Source organism: Dipteris shenzhenensis, chromosome 2, assembly GCF_047967505.1.
Source record: "Dipteris shenzhenensis isolate YYH24624 ecotype China chromosome 2, Dip_SZ_1.0, whole genome shotgun sequence".
NCBI lineage: Eukaryota > Viridiplantae > Streptophyta > Polypodiopsida > Gleicheniales > Dipteridaceae > Dipteris > Dipteris shenzhenensis.
Window position 1 is genome coordinate 19,249,262 of NC_141597.1, and position 8,060 is coordinate 19,257,321.

An 8,060-nucleotide genomic window follows, 5' to 3' on the forward strand; every position below is an offset into this window, starting at 1 on the left:
TCATCAGAAGGATTATTGCCAATGCAATTAGAGCATTAATTAGAGCGAATTGGCTTCTTAAAGCCAAAAATTTAGAAATTTTGTTACCATTGGAGCATATGAACGATTGATGTTAAAAGCATGAAACAAAAAACTTGAAATTTTGGTCTTGTATGTATTTGCAGTGTTGCTAAAAACGATATTTTACCAAGCGTTCGAAGCAGATGACAAATATTGCTTTTTTAATAAAACAAGTACACAACTCTACAAGATCGAAATTGAAGACTTCTGTGTTTATAGGACATATTTATTCCTCATAGAATGAAATTCGATGTTATTCATACATTTCAAGACCAAGAAATCATGAATCTATTTGATATCTAGTTTATGTTATCGTAATTGATTTCTAAGATAGTCATAGAGCTAATGTCTCCAAGTTGCATTGACATTGGTAGTTCTGAATTGAACTCCAATTATGTTGCTTTTTTTCGATGCATTTCCTTGTCTACATACATTAGTTCCATAGTGGTGAGCAACCATGAATGGAATTTGGTCCTTACATCCACTATATGTAGAAAAGTTACATAACCTTTCCATAGCCAAAGCAATCACTTTGGATTTTACTAGGTAGGCCTCCATAGCTTTCGATTTAAGTGTCCGTAGTTGAGCACTGAGAAAAGTTGAAGAATTATTAGAGAATGCAAAGCAAGGAAATTGGAAAGCCTCAATCAATGAGGACCATAAAACCTCTGCTAAAGAGCATTTTAGATTTAGATGTGCCTCCTATAATGACAACCTACAAGTCACATGATGAATTGGTCATACCACATGAACATCCTCCAACTTTTTTTATGGCAAGAATGGAGAAACTTGTTGGCATTTTCTTGGTGGTTCCTAGGAACACTTGAATCTCGTTGATTTTATACCAGTCATTGGCTAGTGGGATGTAACTAGCTTTATATAACTTTGATGTAGTAGGCTTTCACAAGAATAACAATTGGCAAATGACACAATTAAAGATTCAAATCCCTTTTTGAACAATGCGATGCATGACAATGTTGGAGGTGTCATTGGAATTCCACTTGCCAATGATGCTGCAAAAAATGAAATTGAATGTCCATCAAAGCCAATAATTCATGGAGGAACCAAAATAACTATTGCTTGCATACAATGTCAAATGCTCATGCCAATATAAAGGCCAAAAGAAAGGACCATCAACATGGAAAAATTTAGCAAAACTTGGCATCCGTTATGACAGCACCAGCAGTAAGACAGATAACCTAGTAGTGTCTGACAACTTTGTTTTCAATGTCATCCTGCATTCACTTAGACTCTAGTCCAAGAGACTCCTTGCATGTAAACCCTCAGCATGAGAAACAATCTAGTTATGCTAGATTTGCATAAGGTGCAAACAATTAATGCTAAATTGCATGAGTCATAGATAATATATGCTATACTGGTTGGACAATTTTCAAAGATATAGAACACTTATGACAATGCCTAGTCTCCAACCTATTTGATTGTGATGCAAATGCATGAAAAAGTGTGAAAGAGCCGAAATGTGATGGAGACATAGTGCAAGCCAAGGTCAAGATGATCTTTTATTTGGAAAAGCCCTTTGCTAATGTTAGTGGTGTCTCCAAAAGGCTGGAAAACACCTATACATATCCATACCTGGCAATGGTAGTGCCAGGGTCAAACTTACGTCTGACTAACGTTGTCGTAAAGATGAAAAGATAACTCAAAACATTCAAAGTACTAAGATAACTGTTGCTAATAGTTTGTATTCCAACAGATCACAACAACAACCCTCATACAAGAGGTGAAGATCAGCTTATAATATCATCCGACTTTAGTCAAGTAACAGTCAGAAACAGAAATAGTTCAAAACATGATGTGGTGGTGGATAAGGCCACTACTACTGGCTATTAGGGATAGTTATAACTGTCCCTATAGTTACAAAATTATCCACTACTTACTAATGTAACTTCCCTTTATTAGGGGTGTACTAACCCTCCTTGGGTGAAGTCCACGTGGGTGGAGAGGTCACCCTCAACACCTGGCACTCGAGGTGGTAAAACTTTTTGCAAAAATTGGAAGACTCGAACCCTTACTGGAAATAGTCCATCAAGTGGACCTTGATAGTGTGGGTTAAGTTTAGATCGATTAATAGCTGCCTTGGTAGCAATTGGGTCAGCTTCCTCTATGTCTGCCCTACAACTATCATTCAGCTCTGGTTCCTCATGGCATCTGATTCTGTTTAGCATTCTGTGCTGCAGCTTTGAGGTTCCAATTCTTGTGCCATAATCTCATAGGCATAAGCAGTAGATGCAAATGCCTCATAAGGTCATTGTGCAATAAACAAACAAGCATTTCTTAAGATTGGACCATAGGCCCTGAGATGTTTTGGCTAGTTGTGTCTTCATATTTATGAGATCAGAGGAGCTTAAGAAAATACCATCAACTTCCTCTTCCATTTCCGTGAGTTTCTGATCAACCCCTTCTAAGGCATTTATTCGTTCCTTGACTAATAGATTCTCAATGTTCAAGTCGAAATGGGTTGCACCCATTCACTATAGGAAAAACTTTGCCTTCATTTCTTCCAACCAAGTCATGACAGTAGGTAGGCATTCTTTTTGCACTCTCACCTGGGCAGTGAGTTTGGAGACTTGTTTCTCCTGCATGGTTCTGTACTGTGCATATTCCCTCTTGACCTCCTTGAGCTCCAACTAATGGCATGTAGCTTTTTTTACATGTCGGCTTGCTTCAGCATGTATTCATGGCCAGCCTTCTTGTCTTCTGTTAATTCCTATACTTGTTGCCTCAGTTGCAGCTAAATTGTCCTCTGCTCATCAACATAGTTCTATAAAACTCTCAGTGCATGTTCTACTTCCCTCTCACTTCCCTATTGGCCTGTACTCCTTCTGTAGTCAGATTCTTCAACTTTTGTTTTGGGGATGCCTGCAGGTCGGCGGCCAGGCTGTCAATAGGGGAAAATTGTTTGAAAGAGCTCCTGGAAGGTGTTGTAAGGAGAATGCTAGCAATGTTATCTTCAGTTTGTTCTAGCTCTCTGGCTTTTGAAGCACAGACTTTGACCAAAGATTTAACTTGATCTTCTTGGAAGATTTCGGCTCTTCTGGTGAGGCTAGCAACCCTTCTCATGCAAGAGGTGTATCCTACAGTCGCTCTGCCAGGGATTGGTCGTAGATCACCATAGTGGCTTCCTCTTTTGAGTATTGGGCATCTTCTAGGGCTTGCATCATGTCTCTCTTTTTCGTGCCCTCCTCGGGTGTTTTCTCCTGCTTTGCTTTGGTGCACTCTCCATTGTAGTGTTGGACTATCTCCGAGCCCTTTGCATCCATTTGACTGGCAAATTCGAAAAAGGCTGCAACGAACAGCCCAATCTTTGAATGAGCATTGGAGGCTCTCAAGTCTTTTTTGGCAATTTCGCTCATCAGTCGAGAGTGTAGGAGATGAGGCCATGAAATCTTGGTCCCCTTTTCAGCCGCACTAAGGGTAGCATAGGAATCTCTACTCATAGTGTTAGTTTTGACGAGTAGCTACATCCGCTCAAGATACCACACGAATTGTTGTCGTCTCCTCAAATCTTGGACGTTGTTGATGAAATAGTAGTTCTTTTGTGTCTCCGGGGGGCCAATTCCTTCTGCATGTCAAAGTCGACATCTTTTTTGTAGACAACCTCCTCATTTATGATTAGAACCTGAAAAACCTGTGCAATAATCTCAGGGGAAAGCATGATATTTCCAGCCAGCATACCTCTACTACATTGGAAACTTTCGTATTGTGTGAGAGCCTGCGGGGAAGCTTTCCATGATGCCCAAGGTAGGCTTGCGTACTGCAATAAGCCAATATTTTTCAGCCATTTTTGATGCTTTGACAAGTCCAATGACACTTTAAAATTTGCGAAGCTTGCTGTGAGCATTGGCTTTTTCTACAGTGGAAGAGGTGGTTCGTCATCTAATTCCATCTCCTTCGGATTGGGTATGTCGACATTCTTCTCCATGGTGGAGATTTGGCATGGGCTTTCCGAGCAGGGGTTAGAGATCGCTTAGGAGCCATGGCTGCATCAAGGAGCACTATTGTACTCAAGAGTTGGAGGTTGGGCTCGGGCTCTTCAGATGTGCTAGGAAATGTCAGGTGATGGGCACGTTTGGGCGCCATGTGTAGAGGGGGCTCGTGGGAAAAGCTTCTGTCGATCTTGTGTTTGAATGGACAGTTCGTCAGTGGCGCATGCAATGAGCTGGCAATGGTTTTCGACATATGTGAGGGACTGCTTATTAGCTTGCGTTTAGCACTATGGGATGTATTTGTGATGATGGAGTTCATCTGGGAGAGGTTGGGGAGAACGGCTAATGTGGAGGTGTGAGCCTCATCCGAATGAACAGGCTTGTCGACAATGGTCCGATTCATATCATGTACATCTATTGGCTATCCTGTCGGTATGTAGAATTGAGCGCAAGTGAGACAGATTCCCTTGTTGTTAGCAGGGTCGGAGCGCTGTCAAAAACTCTTCAGTACATCGGAGCAGTGTCGGATGGTGAAATACTAGTCGCGAAGTGTTCCCTTCTACATGAAGTGGAGCGAAAGTGAATGTCAGAGTCGAATGCGAGTCGGAGTGGGGTCGGGTGGGATGAGTGATGTCGCACGTGTCAGGCAGAGTCAGAGTCGTTCATCCACTTGCGGGCGCTTATTGGACTGGTGTTGGAGTCAGAGTTGGAGTCAGATCTTTCCTCGTCGGACGGTTGTATCCAGGTTGTTGGAGCTAGGCTCACCACAGTGGGTGCTTCGTTTAAGTTTGGTATACCTGCATCACTGATTAGATTGGGCTAGTCTGGATTAGAGATTACCTGAATGTTGTTGTAGATGAAACAACATGTCGAACTGGTGTCGAGCTGTAGTTGGAGGTTGTTGAAGATAAATTTGTCAATCTAAATAGCTTAAACATATATATCATCTTGATTGAGGTCTTTACAGAGTTGCAGAGAGATTGTGTTTATCTTTTCTTGAGTGGGATCAGGTCCAATATAATGTTTGAGCTTGAAACCATTGACTGGTTTGTCAAATGTGTTCCCATGTAGATCAGCTAATTTGAAGGTACCTTGATCAAAAACTTCAAGCACCTTGAAGGGACCATCATATATGAGCTTGAACTTTCCTTGCATTTTTTCCAATTTCGTGTTAAACATTAACACTAAATCACCTTTTTTGAACAGTTTGAACTTTATGTTTCTATTTATCCATGCTGCCCTTCTCTTTTGAGTTATATCAGGAGTATGTGAACTTGTGAGCCTATCCTCATCCAATTGCAGAACTTGTTCTAATTTTGCATTGATAGAATCTTCTGGGGATAATCTATTATCTATTGCCACTCTCAGGCTACCTACCAAAAATTCCATAGATACTACTGCTTCACAGCCATATACCAATCTAATAGGTGTTAACCCAATTGCAACCTTGTGTGTTATTCTAAGTGCCCATAATACTGAATCCAAGTGTTGATCCCAATCCTCAGGGTGATCAACAACAACTATTCTTCTGTAGACCTTTTTCATTAGTTTATTGGAGCTCTTAGCCTGCACATTGGCTTGTGGGTAATAGGCTGTAGGCTTTTTATGCAACATCATGTGCATTTTAGTCATCTTTCGAATTGTTTTGTTGATGAAATGTGTTCCTCTGTCTGACACTATTTCAATAGGAACACCAAACCTGGTGACAATATTGTGATGAAGGAAATGTGCCACAATTCTAGATTTGCATGTTTTGAGTGCTACAGCTTCAACCCATTTTGTACAATAGTCAGTGGCACCTAAAATATATTGATTACCTGAAAACTTTGCTGGAGGTTTGATGGGTCCAATAAAATCTAGTCCCCATTTCTGAAAAGGTCCCAAGGGGAGAATTGGTTGATGGGGCATCCTATCACTGTCAAGTGGTCTATCATCTCTTTCACATGGCAAACATGCTTTGGCCCAATTATGAGCATCTTTTAAAACTATAGGCAACCATAAACTAGCTTGCAAAATCTTCTTACCTATAATGTCTCCAGAAAAGTGTCCTCCTGCAAATCCTCCATGGGCTTCAGCTAGGACAGCTTTCTGATCATGATTGGACACATCTTCTGATTACCTGGTCAATTCCTCTTCTACACAAAACACCAGCAATGGCTAGGAAAGGTCTGCTCTATAAAACAAGTTTCTTTCTATGATCCCTAGATAATGTTTCAGGGATCAAGCCATCTGTAAGAAAGAACAACATTTTATCATACCAATTTGGTGGTTCTTCAATTCTTACCATAAAAATGCATGCATCAGGAAGTTCATCTGGTATTCTTGTTGGAATTTCTCCTAATAGCAACCTACTCAAGTAATCAACAATGGCATGTTGCTTTCCAAGCCTATGCACAATGCTATAGTCAAATTCCTGCAACAAAAGCATCCATCTGGCCAATCTTCCTGTTAATTGTAGTTTATTCACTATGTAAATGAGAGCTTGATGATCCACATGGAAATGCACCTTGTTGCCCAATAAATAATGTATGAATTTGTGCAATGCATAGATCATTCCAAGTGCTTCCCTTTCTGTGGCTGCATAGTTTCTCTCATGCTTAGTTAAGATTCTGCTGGCATAGTAAACTGGTCTGAACCACTTTGGTGTTTTTTGCTGCATATGTACTGCACCTACTACTGCATCAAAAGCATCAACAAAAACCTCAAGTGGAAGAGTCCAGTCAAGGGGTTGTTGTATAGGAGCTATCATCAACATCTTGTTCAGGATATTAAAAGCATATTGCTGTGCATCACCCCAGATGCATGGCTTTGTTTCCCGTGTGAGTTTTGTGAGAGGATAGCAAATGTCAGCAAGGTATCTAAGAAATCTACAGGTCCATTTAATTTAGCCTATAAATCTTTGAAGCTGCTTGATGCTTTTGGGTGGTTTGGCATGTTGAATGGCTGAAACTTTGTTTGGATCTATTTCCATTCCATCTTGTGAGATAATGTGCCCTAGTAGAATTCCTCTACTTACAGCAACAAATGCACATTTGGTTGGGTTTAAGCTTAGACCAACCATTCTACACTTGGCAAAGCATAAACTCAAGTGTTGTAGATGCTCCATTTTTTTCCCAAATACTGAAAAATCATCAAGGAAAGCTTTCATGAAAGATGTCAGGTACTCAGCAAATACCTCCTGGATATATTTTTGAAATGTTGGAGGAGCATTCTTAAGACCAAATGTCATAACATTAGAAGCAAATACTCCCCATTCAGTGACAAATGTTGTCTTGTCTTTATCTTCAGGTGCCATTCTTATCTGGTTGTACCCACTAAAACCATCAAGAAAACTATAGATTTCATGACCGACTACAACATCTAGTACAGAATCACAAAATGGTAGAGGAAAAGGGTCAGTAATCGTGGTAGCATTGACCTTTCTGGAGTCCACACATATTTTGAGTTTTCCATTCTTTTTGGGCACAATCACAATAGGTGAAAGCCATGTAACATGGGTGAGAGGATAAATAAAACCAACTCTCAATAGCTTATCAATTGCCTCTTTAACTTGTTTTACATAGTTGGGGCTCATTCTATACCTTCCCTGTACCACTGGGACAACATCTTGTTTTAAGTTGATTCTGTGTTGATAGAACTTAGGGTCTACTCCCTTCATATCAATATAATGCCAGCAAAGACGTCTTTATACTTTGTCAATAAGTCTTTTAATGCCATTTTGAAAGGTGGAGGGAGACCTATACTTGCCAAAATTGTCTTGGGGTTGTGGGGGTCTCGAAGGTTCATCTCCCCCAAGTCATCTTGTCAGACTCTAGCACTCTTTTGCATATGCTCTTCAAATTGAGCTTCAGCTTCGAGGATGGCCTGTGTAGCTAATTTTTTATTTTCTTCATGTAGTGTGTCAGCTGGGTGGGCATGATTGTCGCTTGTGATACTGTGGTTGATAGAATCTGCTTCCGACTATTTTTCTACCGTGTTTTGTTCTACCATGGTTAGATGGCTTTGTTTGTTGATTTGAGCATGTATATCGATCAATAATTTTGATTACAAAAT